Source organism: Neoarius graeffei, chromosome 19 (assembly GCF_027579695.1).
Source record: "Neoarius graeffei isolate fNeoGra1 chromosome 19, fNeoGra1.pri, whole genome shotgun sequence".
NCBI classification, from domain to species: Eukaryota; Metazoa; Chordata; class Actinopteri; order Siluriformes; family Ariidae; genus Neoarius; species Neoarius graeffei.
The window spans coordinates 11984788-12006343 of record NC_083587.1 but is presented as its reverse complement, the minus strand read 5'-3'; positions in this window follow the sequence as shown (position 1 = coordinate 12006343).

Sequence of the window (21556 nt, the reverse complement as noted above, 5' to 3'; positions counted from 1 at the left end):
GCTAGTTTCCCTGTTGCCCACTAGAAGAGCCATCCCTCCCATTCACTGCTACCAGCCTGGACCCAAACCCCACACGCGATGTCTGCCATGAATCAACCTGGCAATCTCTCACCATGTGGCCTACCTGTTCGCACCGCAGACAAATACAGTGGTGCTTGAAAGTTTGTGAACCCTTTAGAATTTTCTATATTTCTGCATAAATAGGACCTAAAAAATCATCAGATTTTCACACAAGTCCTAAAAGTAGATAAAGAGAACCCAGTTAAACAAATGAGACAAAAATATTATACTTGGTTATTTATTTATTGAGGAAAATGATCCAATATTACATATCTGTAAGTGGCAAAAGTATGTGAACCTCTAGGATTAGCAGTTAATTTGAAGGTGAAATTTGAGTCAGGTGTTTTCAATCAATGGGATGACAATCAGGTGTGAGTGGGCACCCTGTTTTATTTAAAGAACAGGGATCTATCAAAGTCTGATCTTCACAACACATGTTTGTGGAAGTGTATCATGGCACAAACAAAGGAGATTTCTGAAGACCTCAGAAAAAGCATTGTTGATGCTCATCAGGCTGGAAAAGGTTACAAAACCATCTCTAAAGAGTTTGGACTTCAACAATCCACAGTCAGACAGATTGTGTACAAATGGAGGAAATTCAATACCACTGTTACCCTCCCCAGGAGTGGTTGACCAACAAAGATCACTCCAAGATCAAGGCATATAATAGTCAGAAAGGCCACAAAGGACCCCAGGGTAACTTCTAAGCAATTGAAGGCCTTGCTCAAATTGGCTAATGTTTATGAGTCCACCATCAGGAGAACACTGAACAACAATGGTGTGCATGGCGGGGTTGCAAGGAGAAAGTCACTGCTCTCCAAAAAGAACATTGCTGTTCATCTGCAGTTTGCTAAACATCACGTGGACAATCCAGAAGGCTATTGGAAAAATGTTTTGTGGATGGATGAGACCAAAATAGAACTTTTTGTTTTAAATGGGAAGCATTATGTTTGGGGAAAGGAAACCACTGCATTCCAGCATAAGAACCTTAACCCATCTGTGAAACATGGTGGTGGTAGTATCATGGTTTGGGCCTGTTTTGCTTCATCTGGGCCAGCATGGCTTGCCATCATTAATGGAACAATGAATTCTGAATTATACCAGCGAATTCTAAAGGAAAATGTCAGGACATCTGTCCATGAACTGAATCTCAAGAGAAGGTGGGTCATGCAGCAAGACAACGACCCTAAGCACACAAGTCATTCTACTAAAGAATGGTTAAAGAAGAATAAAATTAATGTTTTGGAATGGCCAAGTCAAAGTCCTGACCTTAATTCAATCAAAATGTTATGGAAGGACCTGAAGTGAGCAATTCATGTGAGGAAACCCATGAACATCCCAGAGTTGAAGCTGTTCTGTACGGAGGAATGGGCTAAAATTCCTCCAAGCTGGTGTGCAGGACTGATCAACAGTTACTGGAAACATTTATTTGCAGTTATTGCTGCACAAGGGGGTCACACCAGATACTGAAAGCCAAGGTTCACATACTTTTGCCACTCACAGATATGTAATATTGGATCATTTTCCTCAATAAATAAATGACCAAGTATAATATTTTTTGTCTCATTTGTTTAACTGGGTTCTCTTTATCTACTTTCAAGACTTGTATGAAAATCTGATGTTGTTTTAGGTCATATTTATGCAGAAAAATAGAAAATTCTAAGGGGTTCACAAACTTTCAAGCACCACTGTAGGTCTGCCATCCACATCAAAATGGAATCGCCTCTGAGAATTAGTTGGCCTATTTGATACATTAGATGGCCCAGGGCCAGAGGACAAATGTTGGAGGATGGTATCCAATTGGGCCTGCTGCCTACGTAAACAGTCTTTTTAAGCTCGGTCAGATCGTCGCTTGGTTTTACTACCACGGCCTGGGCTTCTGCCTGCCATGCTCCTGCCAATCCTAGACTAGCATCACACGAAAAAGCCCTTGCACAGATGGGACGGGCCTCCTGCCCATCCTCAGCCCAACGAAATGCCTCACGATGCAAATCCAGAAAAGAGGACTCAGGATGAAGGCAAATATATATTGTCATAACTCTCTGCACAGCATTTTATCTCTAACATTTTCCACAAACTGGTCACAGAGAACACAGTCAGGTTTAGCAATCGCAGTTTTATTTTTACGTTGTACGACCTCCATTAGTGCCATTCATGAGTGTGAAAATTCACGCAACGTTTCTCCCTCCCATTGACGGCATTGGAAAAGTTTCTGTTGGGCATCGATTATAGGAATGGCTTCAACCAAAAGTCTCAGACAGTATAGAAAAAATCTTTTCCGGCTCAGCTTGGTCTGCAGTTGGACAGAGTTTAATTTCTAGCTTTGCCTCCCCATCCAGAAGATCATATACGAAATGTGCTTGCTCACTAGTGGACATGTGCCTAACCTGTAAACATCGACGGACCTCCTCGATCCATTCCTCCACTGGAGGAGCCTCCGAACTACCAGAGAATCTAGGGTATTTATGTTCTCATTGGACATAAACATACCTTAGTCCAGAAGACCCTGGCTCCTGATGGTTTGACTCTTGCTGACTTGGATCTCCCTGCTCTACACCCACAACAGATGCTGCATTTCCCTATCGTAGTCTTTCATTGTCAGCCTGCAACTTCTTAATCTGCTCCATTAGCTGCCCGACCTGTTCCTCCAGCTCCTGAGATGTTTTAAACAGGGCAAGACCAAAAAGAGAAACAAACAGGTTAAATTTTTACAGATACAAACCACTTATCACTTGCAGTGCTGTCCAGGCTCAATCCTCAACCACTGCCTTTCCTGTATCCTATTCACACTCAAACACACAAACAAAACAAATACAACACAACAACAAAAAAAAGATCTTATACCAGTCCCAATCAATCCTGCTGGCTATGCCAAATGTGACGCCTAGGGGGAAGTTTTCTAGTTAACTAGAAGTTTAAACAACAATTTAAATTTAAAACCCCTAAAATAACCAAGCAGGCTATCCCAACAAAGGGAAATAAATGGGGAGAGAGGGACTGGAGTATTATAAAAATAAAGACAATGTTTATTATCCTCTTTTTAAAATGAAACACATAAAAGACATACATTAGGCCTTCAGGGCAACCAATTCAAAGACGGGGCAACAAATTTCACAATAAAGGTGTTTGAATAAATAACACCATGGTTAAATGTCAGTAAGACTTGCTAAGCAAACACTCAATAAATGGGGCACATCATAAGTCACACACAGAAAATCATTTATACTCTACAAACCAATGGCAACAACAAGATCATTGCCCCTCCAGAATATTGCACTAACCCAATGGCCTAAGACACGAATAGTACATACAATAAGCATACAAACATTAACCACAGCAGGGAAAACTGATGAAGTAAACCAGTGGGCTCCCCCCCCTCACACACACGCACGCACGCTCACCAAAGTTGAACACTAAAATCAAGGCACAGGAAAAACAGTGGCTAAGGTAGCAGATGATGGTCCTCCTGCAAGCAAAACATGGCCACAAAATCATATAAATAAATATCAGTTCAAAGCCTTCATATTTAATTTGTAGCCCGTTCATCAGTAAGCCGATAATATTACTTAGGCTGCAAGGGTCTTCAATTGGCTATAGGCAATTGGAACAGGACAAGAAGCTAAAATGACATACACGTGTACATTACCAACCTGTATAAACACAGGCCACAGTGCTGAGCCGGGAGACTATTGTGGTTTCGTAGCGATCTCATAGTGGGCCCGTTTTTACTTGTACTGTACATTCGCAGGCAAAACTACAATACAGACAGTATCGAACCAGCATGAACACACACATGAACAAGTGCTCCACAATAAAAATAAACACGTAAGGGAGAAAGGAAGCTGGTGAACTTACATTCTCAGCACAACAAACAGCACTCCGTAGGCTCGTAATGACCACACTCTACCCAGGTGAGTTTTCGTCGAAAAACACAGGCACAATTTGCAGCAAGCAAAGCGGTTTTAGCAACAAGGGCTTGTGAAGACGAGAGGCTGGACGCACACACTCCAGTGCAGAACTGCGCACAAACACCAGGCCAGGATCCACTCACACAACGAAGAGCTTCCCAGAATCCGTGTAACGAAAAGCACTAATGAGACACCGGAAAACACGGCTGTATTTAAAAGGGCAGCACCAAGTGGCGCCCACCTGGTCCAATCAAGGTGCAATTCAAGCTGCATACGTCCTACCCACTACACGTGCTTGCACGAGTGGTGTGATTTTGGGGTAGGCCCACGCTGGTGGATAGACTGCCCCCTTCAGGTAAGCCCCACCTAGCCGCATCTATTGGTTTTGTGGAGCCCATTTCCACTCCTCGATTTTGCCTAACTGAGTCGTCAGACCTTCCTCCTTAACAGGCTCCTTCCCTTTCTTTTTCCCTTGTTTTATCAATAAATTCACCTAGTTTATGGAATTCACGTCTACTATCTAGTGCATTTGAACTTGTGTGGGTGTTCATTTGGGAGTTTTTCCTATGGTCCCTGGGGAGTTGATCTAAAACTGTTCTCTGGGGTGGCGTAGTCGGGCTATATGTTGGGGACTCATTCTCCCCTCCCTTATTGCTTTACCACACAGTTTTGTCTTGATAAAACAAATCCTAAAATAGATAAATTAATATTATGAATTTACAACAGCTACACTAAGATTTTCATTTTTTCCAGTGTTTGAGTGACAATACAGGGTTGCCAAAATGCATTTGCTTTTTTTTTTGCTTCAGTTACCCTTTCAGCTTTTCTCTGTTTGCATTCTATTATGTCTATCATACAGCAGCAATTTACCTCACCATACACCCCAAAATGTAATGTTCCACCAAACTTTCAACGATCAATAAACTTAACTTGAAATAATGAAAACATCAGCCATCTGGTAATTCCATGATTTTTGTCGAGTCTGCAATAAGTATGTAGCATGTCTTGAACTGTTCAGCAACATAAAGCATTTATAGTAATGAAGATCTGTCCAAATTCTCCAAAGAGACATTCTTCAGGATCACTACTAAACTATTCACAAAAGTGCAGCTTTCTCGTTTTGATCTCCCCTGTGTGATGTAACAACGACGGACCACCAGGTGGCAGTAAAGCATCAAGTGTCACCAAGGAACAAACTAGAAAAGCCAAACTTGACATTAAACTTCCATTTCTGTTGTCATACTCCCATGGTTTTTGATAAATTCTGAATATGAATCCACTTCCCCATTTTTATTTAAGAGAATTGTGAACGCTTGCTATATTATGAACTGTTATATCTGTTCTCACAACCGGCGTGGAAAACGGATCACAAATGAAGTGATTTTTTTTTTTTCAGCTTTCCACCTTGGAAGCAAAACAGTGGAACTGGATTTGAAAAATAAAAAGGATGAATGTGCATTTGACTGGATAGTGAAATAACTCTCAAATGATTTCAACATATTTCTGAGTTCAGAAAATAATTGCATTTCTGCATTGCACAGATTGTTTTACATGAAGTTTAAAAAAAACCCTCAATTGTTTAAAGTAGAAGCTACTGATTTTTTTTTAATGCTCCATTTTAAAGTTTACTTGCATTCTTTATTTATTTAGCCTTTTATTTATTAAGAGATGTTGCAGTTCAGGTGATATTTGTTACTTTCAACAGTCATAATATTTTCTGAAAGACAAAGCCTTTCTTATGAACAAGAAAACCAAACAGACATTTCCCCAAATTTGATTTCAGATTTAAACACAGAAAATGAAAATAATTGGGGGGAGTATATGGGAACATTAATAGACAAATTTAAATATTTTGAGCTTGTCTGTAGTATTTCTATTATGATGTAAATTCCAATTGTGCTTATTTATTAATAAACAGTGTGTTCCCCCCCATTAACTTGGGCATTTAGCAGACACTCTAATCCAGAGTGACATACCCAGAGCAGCCTGGGGTTAGGTGTCTTACTCAAGAGCACTTCAGCCATTTCTGTTGGCGCAGGAAATTGAACTGCCAATCTTTTGGTCCCAAAGCTGTTTCTCTAATGATTTGGCCACAGCTTCCCCCATGGTCTAATGATTCAAGAGAAATGGTTACTTTAGGAGAAAGAGAAGCTGGTAAGGGAATGATTGAAGTGACAGCTGAAATATTTCAAAAGGTGTATCCTAAACTATGGCATCCACTATCCAGAACACAAGGTGCCATGAAGTAGTTGCCCATTCTCTATTGTTAACATCCATTGCCTGACATGATTACAAATATCCTGTTAGCTAGCAAGGTATAATATAACATCCATAACACCAGTTTTCCCAAAGGAATTCATTCCAGCTGGAAGACAAACACCAAGTCAGAGCAGAGAGATGGTCCAAAAAGAGGTTCGCCAGGTAGAAGAGGAGGCACGCGAGACAAAAGCAGTTGCAATGAAGAAACAGGGAGGCTGGTTACATTGGGAAGGTACACCTAATCAGATGCTTTCATGGAGCATCCTTTGGCATATGGAAGACAGTCGTATAGCCTTCTTGTTGAGGTCCACTTATGACACACTTCTAACTCCAACTAACTTGAAGACATGGGGCCTGACAGATAACCCCACCTGCAAGTTATGTGGTGAACCTGCAAGCCTGGAATATATCCTGTGCTTCTGTAACACAGCACTAGTAGATGGTCAATACAAGTGGCAACATAAGATACTGAGTGAAATAGTTGCAGTCACTGATGTAGCCAGAAGGAAGGTCCACCACAGAACCAAGGGGCCCACCTTCATCAAATTTATGAAAGAGGGGGCTAATCCAGTGACTAGTGCTACCAAAGGAACTACGTAGGATCCTCCCAATAGCACAAGACTGGGAGTTGAAGGTGGATCTGAAAGAACAATGGAAGTTTCCTTTAGACATCGCCACAACAAGGCTAAGACCAGATGTGCTGCTGTTTTCAAGGTCAACAAAGCAGCTTATGGTGCTTGAACTGACTGTACCATGGGAAGAAAGCATTGAAGAGGTGCACGAGAGGAAGTGGGCTAAATACCAGATGCTACTAGAAGAGTGCCAGCAGAAAGGATGGAAGATGTGGAACCTGCTGGTAGAAGTAGGGTGCAGAGGATTTATTGGTCAATCCTTGTGGAAAGCACTCAGCAGCCTGAGCATCACAGGATCAACCCACAGGAAAGCCATATCTGACATCAGTAGACAGACTGAGTCAGTCTCTCATTGGTTGTGGGTTAAGCAAGAAGAGCGATGGGAGAGGTAATAGTTCCAGGCTGAGTAAACTAACTCAGTTGGTGCACCTTCGGAGGACATAGAGGGTTGCACCAAAACGTCCGATGAAAGAGATGCCCACCTGATTACGGAACTGACTGCAATGCCTCACCACTGTTTGACTCTTCTGATTCTATATCTCATCTCATCTCATTATCTCTAGCCGCTTTATCCTTCTACAGGGTCGCAGGCAAGCTGGAGCCTATCCCAGCTGACTATGGGCGAACGGCGGGGTACACCCTGGACAAGTCGCCAGGTCATCACAGGGCTGACACATAGACACAGACAACCATTCACACTCACATTCACACCTACGGTCAATTTAGAGTCACCAGTTAACCTAACCTGCATGTCTTTGGACTGTGGGGGAAACCGGAGCACCCGGAGGAAACCCACGCGGACACGGGGAGAACATGCAAACTCCGCACAGAAAGGCCCTCGCCGGCCCCGGGGCTCGAACCCAGGACCTTCTTGCTGTGAGGCGACAGCGCTAACCACTACACCACCGTGCCGCCCCCTGATTCTATATATTAATTTGAATTACTTTTTGTTCCTTTCAGATTAATTTGAATTTGTGATCCTAAGATATTTATTTGAATTACTTCCTGGGTTTTGAATATTTATTTGAATTTATGATTGCTGATATAACATCAATTTGAATTAAGTCATTTTATTTTTTCAATTTGACTAACTTCCAGATTAATGACACTAATTTGAACCACTTCCTGATTCTGTCACATTCATTTGAATTACTTCTTGGTCATTTGACATGGATTTGAATTACAGTACTTAAACAGAACTCAAACATTCCGAATCTAGGGCATTATTCAAGAAGTCCACTGAAACCTGTGTTCTGAAAGCATCTCAAGCAGTATGCTAAGGCATTTTTTTCAGCCAGAGCAATGGGCAAATTTTGGAAACATATTACATTATGCTGTTACGAGTGATAATTTGGTGAAAGAGTTGTTAGCAGAGCAATCTTATCTTTCAGCATGAGCTTGAATAAATGGATGCTCATCATAGAGATTGGAGTCCAGCTGAAAGTTTCTGCATAAAACTATGCAAAAAGCCCTGCAGCATGTTATGTGACTATGATGTAATTTAAACACACAAATTGTCGATCTGGCGTCAGACACACTACCATTGCACCATGGTTCCATACCATGCCATCATGGCACAGAGTTGGCATTGCTCTGAAATTTGAACTTGAGTTTTTACAAGGATGAGCACAAGCTCAATACAAAAGCACAACCTGGCTGGATACCCCTTCCCAAGATATTAAGGGACATTTTCAGGATCATATTTCATCATGATTGCATTTTTTCTGCTCATAAGATAGTTTGTACTCTCATCTCATCTCATCTCATTATCTCTAGCCGCTTTATCCTTCTACAGGGTCGCAGGCAAGCCGGAGCCTATCCCAGCTGACTACGGGCGAAAGGCGGGGTACACCCTGGACAAGTCGCCAGGTCATCACAGGGCTGACACATAGACACAGACAACCATTCACACTCACATTCACACCTACGGTCAATTTAGAGTCACCAGTTAACCTAACCTGCATGTCTTTGGACTGTGGGGGAAACCGGAGCACCCGGAGGAAACCCACGCGGACACGGGGAGAACATGCAAACTCCACACAGAAAGGCCCTCGCCGGACCCGGGGTTCGAACCCAGGACCTTCTTGCTGTGAGGCGACAGCGCTAACCACTACACCACCGTGCCGCCCTAGTTTGTACTTATTAAATACAAATTTGCACCTAAAGTCTTTCAAGATCTTGCAACCTGATTTTGATTTTGATGGGAAAGATCAAAATAATATTATATATTAATGTGATTTATAAAGATGACCTTGTACAACCCCGATTCCAAAAAAGTTGGGACAAAGTACAAATTGTAAATAAAAACGGAATGCAATGATGTGGAAGTTTCAAAATTCCATATTTTATTCAGAATAGAACATAGATGACATATCAAATGTTTAAACTGAGAAAATGGATCATTTAAAGAGAAAAATTAAGTGATTTTAAATTTCATGACAACAACACATCTCAAAAAAGTTGGGACAAGGCCATGTTTACCACTGTGAGACATCCCCTTTTCTCTTTACAACAGTCTGTAAATGTCTGGGGACTGAGGAGACAAGCTGCTCAAGTTTAGGGATAGGAATGTTAACCCATTCTTGTCTAATGTAGGATTCTAGTTGCTCAACTGTCTTAGGTCTTTTTTGTCGTATCTTCTGTTTTATGATGCGCCAAATGTTTTCTATGGGTGAAAGATCTGGACTGCAGGCTGGCCAGTTCAGTACCCGGACCCTTCTTCTACGCAGCCATGATGCTGTAATTGATGCAGTATGTGGTTTGGCATTGTCATGTTGGAAAATGCAAGGTCTTCCTTGAAAGAGACGTCGTCTGGATGGGAGCATATGTTGCTCTAGAACCTGGATATACCTTTCAGTATTGATGGTGTCTTTCCAGATGTGTAAGCTGCCCATGCCACACGCACTAATGCAACCCCATACCATCAGAGATGCAGGCTTCTGAACTGCGCGCTGATAACAACTTGGGTCATCCTTCTCCTCTTTAGTCCAAATGACACGGCTTCCCTGATTTCCATAAAGAACTTCAAATTTTGATTCGTCTGACCACAAAACAGTTTTCCACTTTGCCACAGTCCATTTTAAATGAGCCTTGGCCCAGAGAAGACATCTGCGCTTCTGGAGCATGTTTAGATACGGCTTCTTCTTTGAACTATAGAGTTTTAGCTGGCAACGGCGGATGGCACGGTGAATTGTGTTCACAGATAATGTTCTCTGGAAATATTCCTGAGCCCATTTGGTGATTTCCAATACAGAAGTATGCCTGTATGTGATGCAGTGCCGTCTAAGGGCCTGAAGATCACGGGCACCCAGTATGGTTTTCCGGCCTTGACCCTTACGCACAGAGATTCTTCCAGATTCTCTGAATCTTTTGATGATATTATGCACTGTAGATGATGATATGTTCAAACTCTTTGCAATTTTACACTGTCGAACTCCTTTCTGATATTGCTCCACTATTTGTTGGTGCAGAATTGGGGGATTGGTGATCCTCTTCCCATCTTTACTTCTGAGAGCCGCTGCCACTCCAAGATGCTCTTTTTAAACCCAGTCATGTTAATGACCTATTGCCAATTGACCTAATGAGTTACAATTTGGTCCTCCAACTGTTCCTTTTTTGTACCTTTAACTTTTCCAGCCTCTTATTGCCCCTGTCCCAACTTTTTTGAGATGTGTTGCTGTCATGAAATTTCAAATGAGCCAATATTTGGCATGAAATTTCAAAATGTCTCACTTTCAACATTTGATGTGTTGTCTATGTTCTATTGTGAATACAATATCAGTTTTTGAGATTTGTAAATTATGACATTCCATTTTTATTTACAATTTGTAATTTGTCCCAACTTTTTTGGAATCGGGGTTGTACATCTGTACTATACTATACTTTTTTTTCATCTCATCTCATTATCTCTAGCCGCTTTATCCTTCTACAGGGTCGCAGGCAAGCTGGAGCCTATCCCAGCTGACTACGGGCGAAAGGCGGGGTACACCCTGGACAAGTCGCCAGGTCATCACAGGGCTGACACATAGACACAGACAACCATTCACACTCACATTCACACCTATGGTCAATTTAGAGTCACCAGTTAACCTAACCTGCATGTCTTTGGACTGTGGGGGAAACCGGAGCACCCGGAGGAAACCCACGCAGACACGGGGAGAACATGCAAACTCCGCACAGAAAGGCCCTCGCTGGCCACGGGGCTCGAACCCGGACCTTCTTGCTGTGAGGCGACAGCGCTAACCACTACACCACCGTGCCGCCCATACTTTTTTTTAATTCAGAAAAATATACCACAACCCAAATACACTGCATATTTGGTTTAATTCCACTTTGGTAATCGCAGTCACAAATACAGGCAGAAATAAAAGGCAGGGAGACTACTTCTCAGTTTGCAGTCAACAAGCAACTTACAATAATTCCCTTTTGTTTAATTGTATTGATGTAGTGCTTTGTGCAATGAATTGAGATAAATGCAACACCAACAATTCCGGAGTTCCATCAATGACCATGTTCAGATTCTGTGAAGGAAATGGTCATATGTGTCCTGTCTTTTTTTTTGCTATGTGACTTGCTGAACAGTTTGCTTATTTTGAGCATTTGTTTGACATTTGAGCATTTACAAGACAGGAGGTTCCTTTAGGAATATGCAGCTTGGTGTGTGAGAAAATGACCCTGAGGCACTCTGAACTAACATAGCCTGATAATTTTTTTTCTTAGACTTTGCCAGGAAATCAGGAAGAACAGCTGGATGCACTTGCACACATTTGGCCTGGTGTAGTGAAAACCCGGACACTTACCCTTTCCTCCTGTACAGGTTTGAGCCCATGGTGTTAAGAATAGTTTTAACACTGAACAGCGGCTGCTGTAGTCAAATTCAGAGTACAGTCTTTGTGCTTTGTTGGAGTTAACAAACAGCTGGGCCCAGGACCTTAGATGGGGTAAGAGAGAGCCAGGAGTCAATCCTGGAATCTTCTGCTCTGTCCTCAGACTTCTTGTCCCATCACAACATCTGGCAACAAAAGGACTCATGAAAGTGAGAGCCTATGGAATGAGGATTTCACACAAGGTTGCATGACTTGCAACTAGGGTGACACAACAAAGACGCATTCCCACTGCTCTCCAAAAAAGAACATTGCTGCTCTTCTGCAGTTTGCTAAAGATCACATGGACAAGCCAGAAGGCTATTGGGAAAAATGTTTTTTGGATGGATGATATCAAAATAGAACTTTTTGGTTTAAATGAGAAGCGTTATGTTTGGAGAAAGGAAAACAGTGCATTCCATCCTAATAACCTTATCCCATCTGTGAAACATGGTGGTGCAAGTATCATGGTTTGGGCCTGTTTTGCTGCATCTGGGCCAGAACAGCTTGCAATAATTGAAGAAACAATGAATTCTGAATTATACCAGTGAATTCTAAAGGAAAATGTCAGGACATCTGTTCAGGAACTGAATCTCAAGAGAAGGTGGGTCATGCAGCAAGACAATGATCCTGAGCACACAAGTTGTTCTACCAAAGAATGGTTGAAGAAGAATAAAGTTCATGTTTTGGAATGGCCAAGTCAAAGTCCTGACCTTAATCCAATGGAAATGTTATGGAAGGACCTGAAGTGAGCAGTTCATGTGAGAACACGCCAACATCCCAGAGTTGAAGCTGTTCTGTATGGAGGAATGGGCTACAATTCCTCCAAGCTGGTGTGCAGGACTGATCAACAGTTACCGGAAACGTTTAGTTGTGGTTATTGCTACACAAGGGGGTCACACCAGATACTGAAATCAAAGGTTCACATACTTTTGCCACTCACAGATATGTAATATTGGATCATTTTCCTCAAGAAATAAATGAGCAAGTATAATATTTGTCTCATTTGTTTCACTGGGTTCTCTTTATCTACTTTTAGGACTTGAGTGAAAATCTGATGATGTTTTCGGTCAGATTTATTCAGAAATATAGAAAATTCTACTGTTCCACAGTTATGGAACAGACTTCCAAGTACGTAGTGTTCGGGAATCAGACACAATCTCAGTTTCAGTCTAGGCTGAAAACATATCTGTTTCATCAAGCATTTTGTTAATAGTGTTTATGATGTAAAGGAGTAGATCTGGAGGTTCCTCAGACAGAGAATTTTTGGTAAACTGGGATGTATGGATGCTGTCAGTCCCCCACTCACTTGCTCACTTGAGTTTGTTGACGGTGTAGTGGCTGGCTGCTTTATGTCCTGGGGTGCCCTCATGCCTGTGTTACCTTCTGGCTCTCCCCTTTTAGTTATGCTGTCATAGTTAGTTTTGCCGAAGTCCCTGCTTATTCTCAGCACAAAACATATACTGTTCTTACTCATCAGGTGTCATTGGGCATACCTAACAACCTGTGTTTTCTCTGTCTTTCTCCCCCCCCATCTGTCTATCCCTCTGAGTTACATGTCAATCCTGAGATTGAGCTGCTGACCTCTTCTGCTCCTCAGACCTGCCTGATCCATCCTGATGCCCTATGTCTGGCTGGAGTCTCATCACATCACTCCTGTGGAGGACGGCCCCATATGGACAGTTGAAAGTCACATTCGGAAGATGCTCTGGACACTTACAGTCATGCTTTTATGTCTGAGGACTACAGTTGCATACATGTCAACCTATACGGAATGTCCATATTTTATACGGATTTGATTCAATAAACATAGTATACGGGCGTACAAATAAAGTTATACAGATTCTTTAAAAAAATTTCAATATTTATTTAGAGCTATAATCAATTCCCACGAAGATAAAAGAGCGCATAACATTTACAAACGTACTGTACACCACAGAAAGCACAAACAGCCAGTAAAGAGTCTTATGAAATCGTGCGTTATCTTGTGGTAGCGAGACTTCATTCCACTTTTGATCATGCGCACACCGCATTGTGAGAATCTCGCCAACCGTGAAGTAACATTTTGTTTGAAACGCGTATTTCCACCTGAGCGACTGAAAAAATTCTGAATGGGCACTCTGGCAAAGAAATTCAAAACACAATACAGCGGTAGGTTTCTCCCTGTGTAAAGTCAAACTGGTTTTTAATGGTGTTTGTTTACATTTGGAAAACACAGGGGAAAAATATGTTTTAGAAAACTGGAAAAAGTGTGTGTGTTTGAAAGTGAGATCACTGCAACTCAGCTGATTGACTGGAATGAGCATTGCCAGTTATCTGATTATCAATTGCAGCTGGGCTCGTTGCAGCTGAGTGTGAGCTGCAAACTGAATGCTCACAGGTGTGTTAATCAGCTGATTAGTTGTGGGGTGGTGGGAGACTAGTAAAAGTTACTTTAAAACTGTTGTGCTTCTAACCTACTTGAGCTAACACTGTGCAAATGTGGCATTTGGGAAACTGGAGAGGCAGCTGGTAAGCATTTGTATTTTGTTCTGCTTTATTTAATGTTGAAATTTATTGTGCTGCATCTCTGTGTTTGGTATTTGCTTTGACAATGCGTGCCCGTGCAACAGTGTTGGGTGTTGGGCTTTCTATTTGAATACACGCAGTGTAGTGTTTGTACTCCATTGTTGGTGTCTTATTATTGTGTGGTTAAGTATAAACCTGGGCACAGATTCCTTCATTGCAATATTTATCTGCATTATATGGTATTGGTAGTTGCAGTGGATTTGTGGGCTACTTAAAGCAGCTGTGAGTGGCCAAATTGAGCGTACTGCTATGGCTTGTGTGGTTGTATTGGTTCTTCTGGTAGTTTATTTCCTTGTGATTTTAATGTGTATACTAAGTAGTTAAATCTTATTTTTCTACAGTCATATTTAAGTGTTATCTGGTTTGTAGTTTAAAATATTTATTCTCATATGTCTATTTTGCATAAGTATTTAAGGTATATTTGCATAGTGCATTTCTACATGCATATTTTGCACAGAAGCATTGCATTTTTGCATTTTAACTGTTAATTGTTGTTGTGGTTTTTCTATTTATATTTTCAAAGGTTTTTCACTTAAAGAGAAAATTAAAGACAAAGCTAAAGGAAAAGTGTTAAGAGCTAAAGAGAGAACTAAAGACTTAAAGACCTGTTAACTGTTTCTACCATCTACCTGCCATTGCAATTTTATGGATGTGCCTTGAACTTTAATAAAAAGAGAAAAAAAGAGGAAATGGAAACAGTTGTCTTGTCGAATCCTTTGAGTGAAGTCCAGTTACCCTAAACCTCCACCAGATGCCACAATCCTTTATTCAAGTTGGGGAAATTGCACAGAAATAACCAAACAAAACTGACACGACTTGAAACCCTGAATGGAAGGACCGTTTCAATGGCATAATCCAACCGGCAGCCTCCAAAAACAACGAATACACACACTGCACACTGTGTGTGCGTGACATCAAAGTTGCAGCATCGGGAGTGTATGATGTGAAAGAACATTTCAAATCGAAACTAAACATCAGCAGAATGCAGGCCAAAGGCAAAATCAGCCACTGATGACAGTATTTGCGCGCTCAAAAACTGATATGCCAACAACTGGAAAAGATAGAAAACACAAGGTAGTGGGCATTTTAATTCAAGTTAGGCAGTGCTCTGTTTACCCCACAGTAATGCTGACTGTGAGAGAGTTTTCTCTCAAGTCAGGAAGATACATACAGAGAGCAGAAAGAACCTGAATGCAGACACACTGATCTGGCCTACTGCAGTGTAAGATCAACACAGCTAGACACTTGCTGTGACATGCAGCCTAGTGAGGTATTGGTGCAGAGTACTAAAAAAGCTGTCATAGAGTACAATTCAGAACATTAGAGTGACACTTTGTGTTTTTGTCAAACATTGGAGCTTTGTATTCATTCTGAAGGTTTATTGTTATTAATATTGAATAAAAAGTAACTGTGATATGGGCAATTCCATGTAAATGTCAACCTCACCATGCAAAAATAAAGCAACATGTAATACATCAAAACCACTCCCAGAGATATCACCTAGGCCTGTATTTTACAGATGTGAATAAGTTGAACCAATTTGTAACCAACCTAATATGTCACTGTCAGTCTTTCTTTCTTATAATGTAAAACCCAAGCTAAAATCAACTTTGATCATGTACAATTCTATATTATTGCCACAAGCCACAGAAATGTATGCTAAAATCCACAAAACAGCAAAACAATAGTCATCCTAAATATTATTTAAGAACTTTGATAGTTTTAGCTGATATTTAGAGAGTTTTTCAAAGGGTTATGGTGGTTAAATTGCTGATTTTCTAAACATATGCCATGTCTATTTCAGACGCGTCACATCCATAACGGAATTTCGTCACATCCATAACGCTGACTTTTCCTTCTGAAACTCTGCATGAAATACAAAATATTTTAAACAAAGATTTTTTAATATTCACCTTGGACATCTCCATTTCAACATTAGGTTTACAATTTCACAGAGTTTGATAAAAATGTACGGTCACCCAAGAAAAGTGATACTTTTTCTGTCACATCCATAACGCATCTTTTATTGGCATTTTCTGGTATGCCCTAGATGTACTATGGGAATTGTTCTTGTTCTATCACTTCTCCAGTATGGTACAGCCTTAAAATATGCAACACCTGTTTAAATACTGGGAGACAATAAAACATGCACTGGGTCATTTGTTGCCATTTTGAGTTCAAGTGTCACGTCCATAACGCTGGAATTGCTCATATATCATTGTTAATTATCATTCAAATTTTAGGTAAATTATTTTAATTTGCATCTTATAAGGATTTTATAAGGGAAATAAGGATTTTGGAGGTTGGTTATACAGGTTTGATTGACCAAAGGTTGACATGTATGCAGGTTATGGTCGCTGAACTGCTGGCTGTCCAGGTGGTGCTCTGAAAACAGTGTGGGCTTTATAGATAATTGGGCTAATTTTGAGGGCACTGCTGGCCTGTTAGGGCGGGACGGTATCCATCCCACTCGGGAAGGTGCTGCTCTCATTTCCTGCAGCATAGGTCTAAGTCTCAGAACAGGCCTAGTTAATTTCTGACAATCCAGAGCCAAGGCCAGGGAGCAGACGAACAGGCTAAACCGACTGTCTGCTAGCTGCACAGAGTCGTCACTCAGGGTCCACTACATCGAGACTGTGTCTGTTCCCCGAGCTCAACAAAAAGGTAGAAATTTTCAGAGAGTTTGTTCCAGTAACCTAATCAATATAAAATTAGATCATACTGACTGTACAGCTGCTGCCAGCACCTTTGATCTAAAGGTGGGGCTATTAAATATTAGATCTCTTACATCTAAAGCGCTAATGGTTAATGAACTCATTACTGATCAGGAGTTTAATGTACTTTGTTTAACTGAAACATGGATTAAGCCAAATGAATGTATAGCATTAAATGAAGCGAGTCCTGCTGGATACAGTTATATACACCAGCCTCGTCTAACTGGCAGTGGAGGAGGTGTTGTGGTTATTCATAACAATTATCTAGGTGTAACACAAAAACCTGGTTATAATTTTAATACATTTGAAGTTCTTCATACTCATATAATGTATGTAGCCTCGAAAAATAAGTCTACCCAGTTAATTCCATTGCTTATTATTTACAGGCCCCCAGGGCCATATTCTGAGTTTCTTTCTGAATTTGCAGATTTTATCTCAGATCTGGTTATTTCCTTAGACAAAGCTTTAGTTGTCGGAGATTTTAATATTCACTTCGATAACTTTAAAAACAGCATTTGTGTCTATCTTAGATTCAGTCGGGATTAAGCAGAATGTCATAGGACCGACCCATAATGGTGGTCACACCCTTGATCTAATACTAACATTCAGATTAAACATAGACAATATAGTCATACTTCCACAGTCTGAAGTTGTCTCAGATCATTATCTCATCTCATTCAAACTATGTCTGAGTAATAATAATAATAATCCCCCCCCATCTGTCCCTCTGAGTTACATGTTGATCCTGGGATTGAGATGCTGGCCTCTTCTGCCCCTCAGACCTGCTTGATCCATCCTGGTGCCCTGTATCTGGTCGGAGTTTTATCGCCCCACTCCTGTGAAGGACGGCCCCATGAGGACAGTTGAGGGTTATACCTGTTAAAACTGTTAATATTATAGTCAGGCTGTCTGTTGTTGCCCAAATGAGGATGGGTTCCCTTTTGAGTCTGGTTCCTCTCGAGGTTTCTTCCTCATGTCGTCTGAGGGAGTTTTTCCTTGCCACCGTCGCCACAGGCTTGCTCATTGGGGATAGATTAGGGATAAAATTAGCTCATGTTTTAAGTCGTTCAAATTCTGTAAAGCTGCTTTGCGACAATGTTTATTGTTAAAAGCGCTGTACAAATAAACTTGATTTGATAATAATATATGCACCTCACCATGCTACTGTATTAAACATACTTTCACGTCAACTACTGCACAGAGCTTTATAAATGATCTCCCAGAGTTGTCAACTTTGATTGGGTCACTGTCAGCCCCTGCAGAACTTGATCAGGTGTTAGGTTAAATTTTATTATATGTAGGTTAAATCAAGATATATGTAGGTTATATGTAAGTTTAGTTAAGTATTAATTCTTGGCCAAGAATTCAGCAAATTATTCTGTGACAAAATTATATTAGCTGAAACGACCTTATGTCTCGGCTGGACATTGTTTGGGAACATTTTGTTTATTTTTTGATATGAATGTGTATTTTGATCAGAGAGGTGTCTGAAAGATTCACCAAGGTCTGTTTTGGTGTCAGATCGACCCACACACACTCTGAAATGGTAGAATTAAGGTTCATGTTTATGTTAATTCATGTTTAGTTGAAACTTAGGTTTATAGCTTCTTAAAAGCTTGAAATATACTATGGTAGTGATTTGGATCCCGTAATTAATGAATGCATTCCGTGATTAATGTTAGTTTTATAGTTTTAGACTAGTTTCATAATGACATTATAATTATAGTTAAGATCTTATGATTCTAAGGGTTTTTAGTTTAAAAGCATTAACCTAATTTAGTTATGAGTTTAATCCTGTTAGTTGTTTAATTGTTCTCTCTCTTTCAGACATATTCTCACTGTTCTTATGTTTAAGTTGCTCTTATTTTTATGTTTATTTTCTTATAACATTCTTTGTTTTAGCATTATTAAAGACATATTGTTATTTGTTATTTTGCTTATGTTGATGAAATCAAGATGTAATTTCCTGACTTAACACACATTCATGTGTTAAGAAATTATGTTAATTATTAGATCCTTTCTGTGCAAACTAATGTCTTTGACCTTCTCTGAATAGACTCCGTAGACTAGACATTATCTGTGTTTAGACATTCCATGCTCTATGTAATGAATATTAACCATAATATTGGCCATAAGCCGAGACTCTGATATCTATCTGTCATCAGAAATATGTTATTATATTATGATTGATTCAAGATCATTACACACTTCTACATAGATGCACACCCATTACACACACACACACACACACACACACACATGAAGACAAAACATAAACACAGAGATACTATAAGATGTTTCCAAGAATGTTTTCATTTCGACGAAGTGACTGTGTGAATAAACTGGCATGTGAAACCTCTCTGGTTCTCCTGTCTGTTTCTATCGTCCTGTTTCATTCGTCCCGGATCCGAGGGGGCCCACGAAGGAATCGGGGTCTCTGGTTGGGTTGAACCCCAACATCAGGCAACTGAATGCTTAGAGTCAACATTCCGCCATACTTTAGATAATGTAGCTCCTCTAAAAAGGAAAATGGTCAGAGACAAAAAATTAGCACCCTGGTATAATGATGACACTCGCACATTAAAACAGACCGCTCGAAAATTGGAACATAAATGGCGTCAAACAAAATTGGTAGTGTTCAAATTAGCTTGGAAGGAGAGCTTCCTGAAGTATAGAAAAGCTCTTAGTGCTGTGAGATCAACATATTTCTCTTCCCTAATACAAGATAACAAAAATAATCCTAGATTCCTATTTAATACTGTAGCAAAATTAACCAGGAATAAGTCCACTATAGACACATGCACACCTGCAGTATGTAGTAGCAACGACTTCATGAATTTTTTTTAATGACAAAATTGAGAATATCCGACAAAAAATTCAAACTACTAATTTAAGGTCAGACAATGAAAGTGACCTTGTAGTTAACTATATAACTGTATCAGATCATCAGTTAGAATGTTTTACTCCCCTTAAAGAAACTGAATTACTTTCATTAATCTCTACATCAAAAGCCTCAACTTGCGTACTAGATCCCTTACCTACACATCTATTCAAACAGATAATGCCTGGAGTAATTGAACCGCTTCTAAAAATAATAAATTCTTCTCTTACGATTGGCTATGTACCCAAATCCTTTAAACTAGCAGTTATCAAACCCCTGATTAAAAAACCTGACCTTGATCCTTGTCAGCTGTCCAATTATCGGCCAATATCAAACCTCCCCTTTATCTCCAAGATCCTTGAAAAAGCTGTGGCACAGCAGTTATGCTCATATTTACATAGGATTAACATCCATGAAATGTATCAGTCAGGATTTAGACCTCATCATAGCACAGAGACAGCACTGGTTAAAGTAGTAAACGACCTACTGTTGGCGTCTGATCAGGGCTGTGTCTCGCTACTTGTGTTGCTTGACCTTAGTGCAGCATTTGATACCATTGATCATTCCATTCTTCAGGATAGACTAGAAAATGTTGTGGGAGTTAAGGGAATGGCCCTCTCCTGGCTCAGGTCTTATCTAACTGATCGTTATCAGTATGTTGATATAAATGGTGATATTTCTAGACGTACCGAGGTAAAGTTTGGTGTTCCACAAGATTCTGTCTTGGGTCCACTGCTTTTTTCTCTATATATGTTACCTCTGGGTGATATTATTTGTAAACATTGTATTAGTTTCCACTGTTATGCTGATGAGACACAGTTGTATGTCTCTGCAAAACCTGATGAGAGACACCAGCTTAATAGAATTGAGGAATGTGTTAAGGACATTAGACACTGGATGCTTATTAATTTCCTTCTGCTTAACTCTGACAAGACTGAAGTACTTGTGCCAGGACCACATACAGCTAGAAGTAAGTTTTCTGATTCCACAGTGACTCTGGATGGCCTTTCTGTTTCTTCACGTGCAGCAGTAAAAGACCTCGGAGTGATTATTGACCCCAGTCTTTCATTCGAAACTCACATTGATAACATCACCCGGATAGCTTTCTTTCATCTCAGAAATATTGCAAAGATAAGAAATTTAATGTCATTGCATGATGCAGAAAAACTAGTCCATGCTTTCGTTACCTCCAGGTTGGATTATTGTAATGCCTTACTGTCTGGATGTTCCAATAAGTGCATAAATAAGCTCCAGTTAGTTCAAAATGCAGCAGCAAGAGTCCTTACTAGAACTAGAAAATATGACCACATCACGCCTGTCTTATCCACACTGCATTGGCTCCCAATCAAATTTCGTATTGACTATAAAATACTACTATTGACCTTTAAAGCACTAAATGGTCTCGCACCACAGTACTTGAGTGAACTTCTGCTCCTCTATGACCTGCCACGCCTACTTAGATAAAAAGGTGCAGGCTATCTGCTGGTACCTTGTATAGTGAAGGCTACATCAGGGGGCAGAGCCTTTTCTTACAAAGCCCCACAGTTATGGAACAGCCTTCCAAGTAATGTTCGGGAATCAGACACAGTCTCAGCATTTAAGTCTAGGCTGAAAACATATCTGTTTAGTCCAGCCTTTTGTTAATGGTGTTTATGAGGTAAAAGTGTAGATC